This window comes from Ursus americanus, chromosome 25 (assembly GCF_024610735.1).
Source record: "Ursus americanus isolate L20-20 chromosome 25, mUrsAme1.1.p, whole genome shotgun sequence".
Lineage (NCBI taxonomy): Eukaryota > Metazoa > Chordata > Mammalia > Carnivora > Ursidae > Ursus > Ursus americanus.
Genome location: NC_142151.1, coordinates 38,563,820 through 38,577,958, shown reverse-complemented (window position 1 = coordinate 38,577,958; position 14,139 = coordinate 38,563,820). Strand labels below are relative to the sequence as shown.

General features: G+C 41.8%; 1 long non-coding RNA gene across 1 annotated transcript in view; it reads right to left on the bottom strand.

Moving 5' to 3' along the window:
* LOC123794822 (uncharacterized) overlaps positions 1–14,139 on the bottom strand; it is a 152,020-nt gene that overhangs the window by 96,821 nt on the left and 41,060 nt on the right. Inside the window, exon 4 of the long non-coding RNA XR_006780262.2 lies at positions 7,573–8,826. This is a non-coding gene — a long non-coding RNA (uncharacterized LOC123794822). The remainder of the gene's footprint in view (positions 1–7,572; positions 8,827–14,139) is intronic.

The window sequence follows — 14,139 nt, the reverse complement described above, 5'->3', positions numbered from 1 at the left end:
CTTTAAAGTAGCTAACGATGGAGTGAAAATCAAAATCACAATGAAAATATGTCAGAGAGAGTTACCTACTTTCCTCAAGAATATTTACATAAAATTACTTATCTTCTGAAATAAAAAGCCTGTTTTTGAAATAAAAAAATTAAAAACTTATTTTAAAAACCTAGCACCTTAAAATGATACAAAATAACTTATTTTGAAAAAACTCTTTTAAGATTTCTTTATTTGGGAGAGAGAGTGTGTGAGTGGGGGGAGGGGAAGAGAGAGAGAGAGAGAATCTTCAGACTCCCTACTGAGCGTGGAGCCCGACATGGGGCTCAGTCTTATAACCCATGAGATCATGACCTGAGCCAAAATCAAGAGTCAGATGCTTAACCAACTGAGCCACCCAGGTGTCCCAAAATGATACAAAATAATTTCTAAAGGCATTGTCAGTATTATTTAAAAAATTAAAATCAAAAAGGTAGTTAAAAAAAAAAGAAGCATCAACACTGGATGTTTATGCAGAAAATTAAATAAAGCTCAGAGAACACATTTAAGCTTTAAGGTAAAGTATAGGAGGAACTAATGGGGAGACCCTGGTGTCCGGTACCTCCCTCATTTCTTACTCCCTTCCATGAAGGACACCTAAAGCACCTCCTAATAGCCAAGGTTAGACAAATTATAACACATTTTATACTTGTGTGCTTTAAAAAGCAAATAAATAGGCCAGTAGAGACCTAGAGACTTTATCACACAAACACGAGAAACGGCCATGACCTGAGGTGGTAAGGCATGACTCATCACTTCTCTCTTTCCACATGCTCCCTAGGTTCTCTTCTGCAGGATCGCAGACTGCTGCTCCCATCTCAACCCAAGAGTAAAATTTTAACCCCCTTTCTCGACACCATGTCCAACAACCAGATGCTTTTCAGCCTCCTGGCTCCAGTGGGAATTGGGTTAGAGGCAGAAATGTACTGCTCACTGTCTTCTTGGTAATATGGCTGAAAAGAGTGAGCTTTTAGGCAACGGACACTTAGCCCAAGAACCATCTCTTATGTAAATCGCCTCACACCTATCAGGACAATGGCCAGCAACAACCCTGGCGCTCACTTTTATGGAAAACAGAATTTCCTGAGTGTCCCGCTCACAAACAAGGGAGGCAAGGCTTCTCCTGATCTTCAGTTTGCACACCTAAGCTGTTTGTCACGTAAGCATGCTTACCAACCTCATTTCTGGAGAGCAACATCAATGACATTTCGGCTTTAGCGCTGACAACCCTGTACCCCACGTCCCTTGACTATCCTCGTACTGAGTGGCCAGTGCCTCTCCTGTCCTCTGTACAAGCTTTCCCAGTCACGGCCCTGCCTGCCACCTCACCCGACTCACTCCAAAAGATGGCAGAAGCCCAGCTTTTCTTGGTTTCCTTTAACCTCAGCAGGTGTGCAGCCCTGGTAGGTCCAAAGGACCAAAGCTGCCTTCTCTAAGCTACCACCTGGCATGTCCATTCATCCCCAGACTCCCAACTCTGGAATGGTTTGAGGAGGGTACAAGAGAATGCAGGCAACAAAGCCGTCTTAAAGCTTTGTCCATTGGGACGGCCTCTCTGTCCTTTCACATACAGGGAGTTCTGAGGTGTGACGCTCCCTCTGAGACACCATGTCCGTGGGAGTTGGTAGCCAGCCAATGTGGGAATGAGAAGTGTTTCGAGACTAGCCTCAGCATGCTTGTCCTGCAGTGACTTCGCACGGAGCCAAAGCGTCACCCTCCCTGACTCCAAACAGATGGCCCTGCTCTCGGCCACACTCGAAACTCCATCCTCCCCCTCCTTCCCTTAACATCCCCCCAAATCTCCACAACCAGATGAAACACTCCCTCTGCTTGGCCTCTGTTGCATTTCCTGCAGCTCATGATATTTTAAATATTTAATTTGCATTATATAAATGTGTGACTATTTAATATCCCTATTAAATGGTAAAAGAAGAAAGAGGTTTCTGTTCTGTTTTGTTTTGTTTTGCTATTTTTGTTTTTACCTCCGAAGCACCTAGTGCTATGCCCTGAATTGACAGGAACTCAACAAGTATTTGTTATACCGAACAAAGACAATACACTTGGTCTGCCATCGTCACTGGTATGTTGCTAAGATTAACATTCGTCTATCACTCTAAAATATTTGAAAGCCTCAAAAAGGGATATTCTAATAGAATCCAACGTAAGAATTACGAGTTAGGATTCAATTTGAGCTTTTATGCAGTTTTTTTCTAAAGGAAGGATTATTGACCAAAAACCTCATACTTAAGGACTTCCTTATGTAGGTCCCTAGATGTAAGCAAAAATATGTAATATGATGAGGCAATATTTAAATTGTTAATAACAATTAACCATGGGAGAACAGAGTGATTTTCTTTCTCTGCCACTGAAATGTACACGCGGTCCCTCTAGAGGGTGATTACGCACCATGCCACTGAAATCCTACCTGCCCCACCTCGAAAAGTAAGTGTTTTATGATACGGAGGCTGCTCACCACCATGAGGTAGCTTAAATTTCTCCCTCTTTCCCATCCTAGGGATTGCCCTGTCATTTTCACCAGGCTTTTGTTCCAGGGACTCATCGGCCCAGCTCTGCAGACAGGTGCAGCCAGCAAGCTCGCCAAACGGCAGGAGCCAGATCCTGGAAATTCGAGTTAGAGAATGACACACAAACCCATCATACCCAGGCTGACTGCGGTTATCAGAAGCATTGAGTTGCCAAAACAGCTCACTTTGCATTCATTATCTAGTGATGTTGGCGAACTTTGGTTTGTGATCCGTTAGTTCACTAGAAAATGCAAAACCAAAATCGCAAATGAAAAATGTCAGAGTTACCTGTTTTCTTCCAAAACAAAGAGGGGTAGGCACTTGAGCAAGTGATTCCAGTGAGGGTGATGGAGAAATGAGTGGCAGAACCGTGTGACTCCGCTTCTGATGTGCCCGCCTCCCCCATCAGAGCATTCCACCCACACTTCTCTGCCCAACACGGAGTGTGATGGTGCCTCCGTGTCTGCCCAGAGACGACATGTGGTGCGGTTAAAAGCATACTAGCTCTGCATTCAAATCCCCCTCCAGCACACTGACTGTATAAGGGTATTGATACTTATTTTTTTTAATTAAGTAATATATGAGTACATGTTCATTTTAAGCAACCCAAACAACACAGAACAATATTAGAAAAAGGGTGAGTCCTCCTTTATTCCCACCAATCTCACGTTCCTCTTCAGAGACATATTCCCAGTGGAGCTCTTTCTTCTTTAGAGAGGGAGACGGGAGAGGCAGAGGGAGAGGGAGAGATAATCTTAAACAGGCTCCATACCCAGCAGGGAGCCGGATGCAGGGCTTCATCTCTCAACCCTGAGATCATGACCTGAGCCCAAATCAAGAGTCAGACACTTAACTGAATGAGCCACCGAAGTGCCCCTCCCAGTGGAACTTTTGGTGTATGTCCATCCAGATCTTTTTCCTGGGGGTGTATATCTACACATTTATATCACCATTATATATATATAAATATGTACATATTTATATATATAACCCAAACCTAGCATCTATTTATCTATCAAATCATTTTGTAAAGACTCCTCAGTGGTTTCCTGTAATTCCCCAACAACATGCTTCAGCATTCCCTGTTTGCGGGAACTCTATGTATTTCCAGTATTTACGGATTCCCTCAGTAAGTTATTTAACTTCTGGGCTTCAGTTCAGGTCTCTTCTTCATAAGATGAGGATATCATACGATACGACTTTCACAGGCTTACAGAGTGTGTAAGAAGGAAGCCATATGCAGAGCAGGGACTCACGGATTCCGTCCTGGTGAGCACTACCTGAAATCCTCATCCTTATTTGTGGTTTATGTATTTATTTTCTGTCTTCAACCCCACTGGCAAATGTCTTCCTTGAAGGTGGGGTCTGTGTCTTTTCAGTGCTGTGTCACCAGTGCCTAGGCCAGAGCTGGCGCGTAGTTTGAGCACAATCCACGCTTGCTAGTTGGCTAGCTAGCTGGCTTCTCAGTCGTACTCATCGGTACTGGGCCAGCCCCAAACTACTGGCTGAGCAGCGGAGCAGAATCACCAGGGGATGGGGGTTTGCTAGCCTACTGACAGCGTGTAGGTGGTCAAGCCCGGGGTTGCCTATTAGAAAAGAGTACGTGGCCAAAGGCAGAGGCAGATGGAGCAGGTCAGGCAATCATCCTATGAGACACCGACGCCAAAGGGATGGGGCCTGGGCAGGAAGGTGGTGTCAGAAGATGGGGCTGAAAGACGATGCCTAGCAGTGAGACTCCGGCTGAGCTGGCTGACGGTTTTCCACCCCCTGGGTTGGAAAGGCCTAGGCCCCAGATATAAGCAGAGTCAAAATCAGAAGCACTCTGCCAGGGAACTCCCCTCTCATCGTCAGGAGGCAGCCCCTAGTCTCAGAGGTAGCTGGAGAGCTGCCCCTGGAGGAGTCCGGAAACCCGCATGTCAGAGCTGAAAGGGGTCCTGGCAATAGCTAGTTCTATTAAAATGCCAGTTCCCAGACCCTAGCCCCAGAAGTTCTGAATTCGGATTCTGTAGGCCTAGAGATGTGGTCCAATCTCCTGGCTATACAGATGAAAAAAAGATCCAAGCAGTGTGCACACACGAGGAGTTGGCAGAGCCAGTGCATGTGACACAGTGAGGGAATCCAGAGAGTTGCTCAGCAGGGAGGGTCTGGGAGGCAGCAGGAAGCCAGGATGCTGTGTCTCATTCACTCTCTCCGATGCAAGGCAGCAGAGCACCCAACAGGGCGAAGGTTCTCCTGGAGTCTGGACCCTAGACTGAGAGCATCAGAACACCCTGGAACTTGTTTAAAAAGCAAAGCCTTAGACTCCGGATCTACTGCATCACAAATTCTAAAAGTGGGATCCTGCAATCTGGCTTAACAGATCCTCCAGGTGATTCTCATGCACCGTCAGTGTTTGAGAATTTTGCAACAGGGGATAATCGGGTAACCATTTGTATCGCCTCTTGGAAAGTTCAACTTGCTTCCGGATGTGGGTGTACCTAGTGTTCTGGAAACTCACTGGCAACCTCACTGCCAATATACTGTCAAGATCATACCCAGGAGAATTTGAGAAGAGTGGAGTCATTTCTATCCAGAGTAACTGATCAGTTCCTACAATGTCCAGAAATCCATTACCTACTGGGACTTGAGGATACACCGTGTCACCTCCAGCTGAGCTGCCCCCGATGGGAACTGCCGTGAGACACAATTGCCATCATCATCACCCCACAGCCACCACCACCATCATCATTGCCAACATTTACATGATGCTCACTATATACTTGGCATTATTATTTGAACTTTGTAAATAGTTACCCACTTAATCTTCACAAACACAAATCATACAGTTGGTACTATATTTATATTCTCCCATTTTATAGACCAGAAAATTGAGGCAAAGAGAGATGAAGTGACCTGACAATAATCCCACTCTCCTACGGGTCAGAGCTGGGTTTTAAACCTAAGTATGTGGCCTCCTGAACTCCATTCCTTAACCCTGTGCAAGTCAGGCAGCTTGGTGCCAGTCAAGAGCACTCATCTGGAGACAGGTCACCTGGATTTCAATCTGGCTCTGCCACTTACTAGTAGCAATTGCCTGTTAACTGGTCTCTTGGCCTCTAGTCTCACCCTCTCCTAGAAATCCACTCTAAAATAATTATCTTTCATTTGCAAATATGTTTCCATCACTATCCTCTTAAAAAGTTCTTCCATTTTTTTCCCTTCCTGTAAGATAAAATCTAAGCACACTATGTCACTCACAAAGAAGTTTCCATGTGCTCATCCTGCTTCATCTTCTACCGCTCTTCCCTGCACTGAGCCAGGGCCATGCCAAACAGCTCCCTGCTGCTCCCTGCTGAAGCCAGCCTGTATTTCCTTCCCTGGAATTTCCTACCTCCAACTCTTCCAACTCCAACTCTTCCTCCAACACTTGGAAAATTCCTACTTACTTTCAGTTTTGGCTAACCACTGCTTTCTTTGGGGAAGTCTTCCCTGGGTACCCCCTATACAAGCCTGGGGCATCCTTTTCTTTCTGCTTCCATTGGCAAAACCTCCACTACTCTTGGAATGGCCTGCCTGACTCTCCTGGAGCCTGTGAATTTGGGGAAGCAGAAATTGTCATTTCATCTCTGCCATGGTCCCAGTGCATACTATAGATGAAAATAAATATTGGTTAAATTAATGGATGGAGTAAATAGGGGACAGGTGAGCCCTTCGCTCCAGGGAAGGCAAGAGATAAGGTTCAAAAATAACTAGAGAGGGAACTGAAGTAACAATGAAGTCATAATAGTTGGCATGAGATAATGCTCCCGGAATCCAACGTACGGACAATGCAGCACCCTAAGCACACAGCTGAGCTTGATATGCCTCATTTCCTGACATGACATCATTGAGATACCTTCAACTGGGAATCCAGTCTTGGAGTCATTTACTGAAAAATGTCTTTACCTATCTGAAGATTTCTTGGTACTCTCTATGACACAAGTTTCTGAAAGTCTCAAGAGGATTCTCTCCTCGTGGATCTTGAAACGGGTTCTCCTGGTGGAGACTTGCTCACAGCTGCATGGCTGAGAAGAAGCCCCCTGGGAGATGGCCTCCCGCAAAGGCCACACGAGGGCAATAGCTGGAGTCAAAAAAAAGATCTGAAACTCTCCGAGGACATGAAAAGTCTGGACTTAAGATTTAACCATCATACATCATGTCTTAACAAACCAAAAGAAGACTTTCTCTTAACCTAAATTTTCCTTTTGTGAAGAGTAAAACGAAGCTACCCAAATACATTTGAAGTTTCATTAGAGTGGTTTGTACAGTTTAATGGTGCATCTAACAGTGCTTTAGTTCAATCTGCTTATCTCTGATACTGATATAGTAATATACCACAAGTATTTATGTATTCTTAAAGAATTTGCCGTAATCCATATGATGTCACATATATAATATATACACACATATGCAATATATGTAAATATATAGACATGTGTGGTGTATACACACACACACACACACACACATATCAAGAATGAGTAAAATGGCACTTATACCAGAAAAACAAATCTTCATGGCATATTCCTTTAATTAAAACCTTCTATATTAAAAAGCTTCCCTCATCTTTGAAAAGTCCTCTTTCAAAAGTAACAGCCAGTTCAAAACTCTTTCTGGGGTAAAATTCCCCAGATTTTAGTTTTCAATCATTGTTTAAAGAGTGCCAGATGATAATGGAGAAGAACATTCCCGAAGAAATGACCTAGGACCTTTGGGCCCATTGCTGGAAAGTCTAAAAGAGGCTAACTATTAAAATGTAGCACCACCATAATTCTAAAGGTAAGGTAAGTTCCACATCCTTACAGTTTGAAAGCAGCAATGGTATCAAAAATCACGATGCCCTCCAGCCCTCCACAGGCCCTTTCAGGACACATGGCCCCAGTCCTTCATGGGTTTACACTTTGGTGAGATGTACACACACACACACACACACACACACACACACACACACACTTAGATTTAGAAGGCAGCTTATCCTACATATAATAGAATTGGTACAAACCAAAAAAATGCTTCAAGAATCTGGAGTAGGAAGAGATCAAATACTGAATGCAGAAGATTCTGTGGAAGAAGTATAAAGGAAGTAGAGTTTGTAAAAGAAAGGGACATGACAGGAAAATATGTAGAGGGCAAAGGTACAGCAGGGACAACCCCATGTGTTCTCACCTCAGGGACTTTGCACATGCTGTTCCCTCTGCCTGGAATGCTTCCCCCTAGATATGCAAGTGGCTTACCCCCTCACTTCCTTCAGGTCTTTACTTAAAAACCACCCTCTCGGTAGGGGCTTCCCTGCCTACCTTATCTAAAATTTCAACCCTTACCACTCCCTAAAGTTTCATATTGCCTTTTCCTGCTTTAGATGTTCTCTTTAGTATGTACCACTATCTAATCTTTATCTTGAATATTTATCTTATTCGATGTTCCTTCCACTAAAACATAAACTCTACAAAGCAGGGAATTCTGTCTGTTTACAACTTGGTTCCGGGACCTAGAACAGTGCCTGGCACAGAGAAAGTACTAAGTAAATACTTGTTGAATAAATAAATAAGTTGTATGGAAGAGAAAGGGGTTGATGAATGGGCTATTATTAAAATATCAAATTGACAGAAATAAAAATTTTACATGAAAGAATCAAGTTCACGAAGTTGGGCAGATGGTTTGGACACAATTGGGGAGAACCTGGAATGTCCTGCCAAGAACTCATAAATAAAAGGCTTCTGGGAGAATTTGAAGGGTCATCTGGTCTACTTCTGTCATTTCTAGGCAGCCCTACACATAAGTCATCCCAGACAAAACAAGCTATTCAGCTTTCTATTTACACAAGGTTCATTGCATATTCCTTAGAGGCTGGGGCAAACATCACAGAGCTCAAATTTACGGCCTGGTTGTTCCATTTTCAACCTCAGAGGGGGATATTTATGTCTTTGCAAAGCTGAGCCACTGAATTCCCTCTCAATGTTTCAGAAGATTGGGCCTGGTTATAACTTCCATTCACTCTAATGGAAAAACTGGAAAGGAAAGGGTGGTTTCATGTGAACATGAATTTTTTTCCGTTCTAAAGTCTCTGAAACCTACACAGGGCCCCTGGCTTGTTGGCACTTACAGAAGAAATTCTCGAATTTCTTGGTTGTGCTTACCAACAGAGAAATTGCTAAGCACTTGAAGCCTTGGGTGACCTTGAATTCATTACCTGCTGGTGTGTCCTAGGCAGGGTCCCAAACTCCACCTGCATCCATTTCCAACACCTCTCACTCATCTAGATGAGAAGAAAAGGTACAAGGAGACATGAGACGTGATAAACATTGAGTTTTCTCTATGGAGTGGAACTGGATTGTAGCTTGCTTCCACTCCACACTCCACACTGCGCTTGTGTATACGGGGAACTCACAGGTGAAGGTGTCCATTGGCAATATAAGTCCTAACCTGCTTCTCAACAGGGAACATGTGATATAATAAAGAAAGGTGAACCAAACAAAATGACATGAGAAAGAAGCGGAGGATGGAGCAGAAACAGGGAGGCTTCGAGTCAACCACAAGCTGCACAAAGTAGACATTCAATATCTACTAGCCAAATTAAATTATCTGCTGAAAGTTGAACTTGTTTTTAAGAACATTTACTCTCACTGAGTTGGTTGAAATGGGTCTTAACATAACTGACAATAAGCTATTGCACCAACTAGCAAAAACACACCCTGGATGTGTGCTCTGATTGATGAGATGAAAAAACAACCCTAATTAACATTTGAAATTCATCTGTGAAATAGTCAACAAACTGTAATAAACACAATGAAAATAATTCAAATCCTACAAGCATACGACCTCCTTTTTTTTGACCCCCTCTTAAATCAGGCAGGGAGATAATAACTTTCTATTTTTTTAAATTATTTTTCTTGCATTTTTCACTCCATATCCAATATCTAGTATTTGCTTTTCTGATCCAAATATTACACAGCTCATATTGATTTTAGACCAGGAAAGGCATAGGTAGTATTCACCAATTTGGGAAAAAGAACCTGACAACATCAATAGAGGTGAAATGGACAGTGTAACACTGTGACTGAGCTTCTGTTTTGTTGTGAGTCTGTGCTCCGGGTTTCCCTGTATAGTTTCACAGGCGAGGGCACTAATCATCAACTGTCCCACAGCTTCCATTTGTAAAGTTAGGCTTGTCAATAAAGTGTTGGTAGGTACATAGCCTACAGTGCCTCTTCCTATTTTGAAGAAGTGACTGTTTCTCCAGAATTTGAAGTACTGATTTAAAACAAAGAAAGGATTTAAAATAAAAAGATTTCACCTTTCTTTTACTTTTGTCCTTCAATATATTTTTATTACTCAGTCTGCCATTACACTTTGCCTACACAGCCAAAAGATACAGGTTTTGTTGACAAATAATGAAAAATGCTCATTTTCCTGGGCTCATAATTTCAAACTTGATGGTGTTAAGACTTTTCTGGAAGGGGAAGGGAGAAAATGATTATGTATCAAACAGCTTCTCTGTGCCTTCTTTTTTTGTGTGTTGGATGTTTTATATGTCAACTCATTTCAGTGTAGGTATAATATCCTTATTTTACCTCTAAGGAAACTGAGACTTAGTAACTGGCCCATGGTCACACTGCTAGAAATAGCAGAGCCAGAATCAAATCCAGGTCTGTCAAATTCCAAGGCCTGGGCTCTTGTCCAGGTGGGGACAGGAGACAGGACTATGCATCAAATGGAAGGAGCCTCAGGAATTGCCTAACCCAGCACAGCAGCCCATCGCTCCCCCGCCATTTGCTTACAACTCTGCCAGATACACACATTTCACAGACCAGAACACTGAAAGTCAGATCACGTCAGTGCTCCACCAGCCACGAGTTATGCAAATGGTGAATGTGCTCACGCAAAGTGATATTTAATAATTTTAAAGATGTAAAACTATTTCTTTTTACATTTCCCATCTCATCTTTTTAAAGGCAGCTTAACTGAGATAGAATTCATATTCAGAAAACCTCATCCATTTAAGGTATACAGATCAATGAGTTTTGACAGATGTACGTGCTCCTGAAACCACACTGACAATCAAGATATAACATGTTTCCACCCGTCCCAAAAGATTCCTTGTGTTCTACTCTTCCCTCTACCCACAGCCTAAAGCAAAAACTGATCTGCTCTGGTCGCTTTTGGTCAGTTTCCACTTCCTAGATTTTTGTATCTTTGGATTCACACAGTATGTTCTCTTATGTGTCTGATTTCTTTCCCTTAATGATTTTGAGATTCATCCATGTTATTTTGGGCATTAGTAATTTGTTCCTTTGTATCGGTGGGTCGTCAGTCCTCCATTGCATGGATGTACCACATTTGGTTTCTCCATTACCTGTTGATGGACATTTGGGTGATCTCCAGCTCTTTAGAAGCTATCATGAATGAAGTTTCTGTGAACACACGTGCTAGTGGATCTTCTGGCAACAGCCACATAGTGGGCTTGGAAGTGACTCTTCCCCTAACCAAGCCTTGAAATGACTACACCCCCAACCACCAGCTTACCTGCGATGTCCCAGATTCTTGGCCCTTGGAAATGTGACATAACAAATTTTGTTGTTTAAAGTTGCTATGTTTGGGGCTGATTTGCTATGTGGCAATAGATAACCAACATATATGCATTGTAAAAACATGTTCTCCCATTCTGTGGCTTTGTCTTTTCATTTTCCTAAGGGTGTCATTTGAAGAACAAAGGCTTTTCATTGAATTGTCCGATTTACTGGGTTTTTTTCTTTAATAGTCAAGATTTTCGTGTCTATCTAAGGACCTACACCAAGGACACAAAGATTTTTTTTGCTATGCTTTCTTCTAGAATTTTTATCATCTCTGTTCTTGGGTTTAAGAACCATTTTGTATAAGGTGTGAGGTAAGGATCAAGTTTATTTTTCCTTATAAATACACAATTTCCCCTATAAGAATGTAATTTTGATCATTTAGGTTATTTGCATTTTCATATACATTTTAGAATCAGCTTCTCAATTTCTACAAAAATAAGCTCCTGAGATTTTGACAGGGAATGCATTGAATCTATAGATCAATCTATAGAGAACTAAACACTTAACAATTTTGCATCTTGGTTGTATATTTTTTATAATATCATTGAGTTTGGGGGATATTACTAGTATGAAACATCAGACTTAAAGGAAATTTCCTGTTGTGTAATTATTTGCCTTTTTCTCAATTTAGTTTTATAAATTTTAGATTCAAGTTTGAACTCTGCAACTTAGATATGCCTCAGTTTTCTAATCTATAAAGTGAAAAAGAAGGATACTTACCTCTGAGGATGACAACTGAAGGGATAGTATAGGAAAGAAGATTCAATAAGTAAAGTCCTATTTCTCTCTAAGAATTTGTGTGAGAGAAATGTATCCCTAGATACATTTTGAAATTATTTTGAAAAAGAATTTTGAAAAAGAATTCTTTAAGAATGCATCTTAACTAGATTTGTTCTGTTTTGATTTCATTTTCTGCTGATCTACAAATGGGTTATGCAAGCAGCTAATAATTTGTACAAACTTGATAAGGAGCTGGCTTTGTTTCATTCATTACTCAACAAATATTTACTATGTATCAGGCCTGAATTAGGAACTGGATATGAGGGGTGTGTGGGTGTGTGTGTGTGTGTGTGTGTGTGTGTGTGTGTGTATTCTTGGTGTGCATAACATACCTACAATTATGCATTTATTCATCTGCATCTGTATGTAAACTTAGATGAAAACTACTATAATTGCTCTTGTCCTTCTCTCTGTTATCTTTTGAGCTAAGACAGAAACTATGTATCACTGATTATTTCAACCAGTTCTCAGTTCACTTTGTCCCTGATATTGCAAAAACGTAATTTCTCTGGCCTTTGTCCTGAAGTTTGAAGAAAGAGGAGATGGAGTTAGAGGTAATGCCAGCCTGAGGATCTCACCCTATTATAGGCCGAGGCTCTGGGCATCCCACCTTACAGGGAAACACAACAGGCAACAAGTACCTACTATGAGCTTATTGCGTGCCTGGACTTGAATACATTGGAGGCTCTTTTTGTCCCTATTGTCACAACTTAAACTGCATGGCATACTTATAATAATTTAAGAAGGCTGAAAAGATGCAGGCAGAGCTGCTAGGAGGTTCTTGCAATCTACCAGGCAAACTTAAGTCAGGACCAGTAGTGGCAGCAGAAATGGAGAGCAGTGAATGGATGTGGGGAATATCACAGTGGCTGATGGATTTGATGTGGGGTTTGAGAGAATGATGCCCAGGTCACTGCAACTGCGACAAGATTAATTGGTCTTGTTCATGGTGAACTTAAAAGTGTTTTTGAGACCATCAAGTGGAGATATAAGGATACATGTGTCCTAGCAGTCAAAGGAGATACCTAAGCTAGAGATTTAAATTTTCAAGCCCCAGTGATGTAGATGAGAATTCAGGCTTGGTCACGAGAGCTTGCTAAAGGATAAAAAAAGAGCAGGAAAAGAAGAAGCAGGACCCAGGACTGAGCATTTGGGAATTCTAACATTTGATGGCCATTCAGAAGAACAAGAGTCTCGATGGGAATTGAGAAGTTAGTTGGAAAACCAGTAGAGAATGGAACCCAGGAGAGTGTTTCTAGAAGATGGGGGGCGGGAGAGTGATCGATAGTGTTTAATGCCACTGAAAAGTCAAGTAAAATAAGAACTGGATTGGCAAACTATTCAATGCTAGGATATAGTTTCCAATTAAGGAAAATCTTATTAGTGAAAGAGAGAGAGGGAGGGAGGGAGGAAACAGGAGGGAAGAAGGAAGGAATGAAGGAAAGAGAAAACAAAGGGAAGGAGAGAGAAAGGGAAGAAGAGAGAAAAGGAGATGATTTCTGAAGACAAAAAAACAATTGGAGGCATGATTGATTCTTGGCACTCACTATCTATGGATTAGAGATTCCAAGTTTCAGATTCCTCTTCTCATTATCTTCTTTGGCTAGCAAGCAGAAAATAACTTTCTTCACCTTTTGACAGATTAGAACTATGTCAGTTCTGTCTCTTGAGAAGAATTCTAGATGTGAGATTGTCTAGCTTAAAAAAAAAATACAACCTTTCACCACTTACACCAATATACTCCAGAAAATGTCAGGCTCAGTGAACGTCTTCACTCCCCATAAGATCCAGTTCATGACATCTCTATAGCCCAAAGCTCCTAAGCCAGTGAGCAGTCAGTAACCCAATGCCTTGATTTCATAACCATCATTTAGACAACCGAAAATTGGTGACGTGTGTAGAAATTCCTCTATTCTCAGGGGTAAGTCAGCTTTGAAACAGGGAGAGGAGCATATCTAAGCAAATGAAAACTGAGGCTATTACCACAATACACAATTTTTCCAAAGTTGCTTTTTGACATGTGAATTTTTTTGGAGATTCTCAGCAGATAGACTTTGAAACTAGGAGTCAAGACACCTGAACTTAGTTTTGTTAAATAAGCCAACTTGCGTCATGATGGGGGTGAGCCATTTCACCGTGCCGAGCTTCGTTTCCTCATCTTTCAATTTGAAAACTGTCTACCCTACCTATGTTTTGCTGTTGTCATACTGACTGAC